The sequence below is a fragment of the Danio aesculapii genome, chromosome 4 (assembly GCF_903798145.1).
Source record: "Danio aesculapii chromosome 4, fDanAes4.1, whole genome shotgun sequence".
NCBI lineage: Eukaryota > Metazoa > Chordata > Actinopteri > Cypriniformes > Danionidae > Danio > Danio aesculapii.
In genome coordinates, this window is record NC_079438.1 from 871,178 (window position 1) to 871,920 (window position 743).

The window sequence follows — 743 nt, forward strand, 5'->3', positions numbered from 1 at the left end:
AGTGGACATGCTGTAAAATTAAAAATAAAAACATAATGTAAAAACTATAAATTGTAGATTTGTTTTTAACCCAAAGGATAAAGGAAATCACAAACAAATAAATGAAAATTATATATATATATATATATATATATATATATATATATATATATATATATATATATATATATATATATATATATATATATTCTTCAGGTCTCAGGAGGATATTTACAAAAATTTCTTAGCAGAGGACAATTAGGAGAATCATGTTGCCTTAGTTCATTTGATCCCCTAGCTCAGTAGTCGTCAACCACCGGTCCGTGGATCAATTGGTACCAGGCTGCACAAGAAATCTTTAATTATTTCCGTTTTCTTTATTATCTGAGCCTGAACGATCTTTTATTTTGAAAAATCACCGCATTCTCTTACTTGCGTCTCGGTCACTTGAGCGCCCAAATTTAACCCACAAGCAGCAAAATGAGTAAGAAACAGACTGCTTTCTTTGCTAAGGGAAAAAGGCCAAGTGAAGGACCCGCGAACTGCCATAGAATAGATCCGCAACCCGCTTGTCAACAAATCAGGTGAATCCACCATGGCTGTGCAAGAAGGGGCGTTTACATACCGCGTATCACTGATTCGCCTCGCAGCAATCCTCACACTAATAGAGCATAACAAATAACCTGCTAATAGTAAATTGTAATAGTCTATATTATTTTCCCCCCTCATACATCAGTGTGAATATGGATATTTTTGTTATTGAA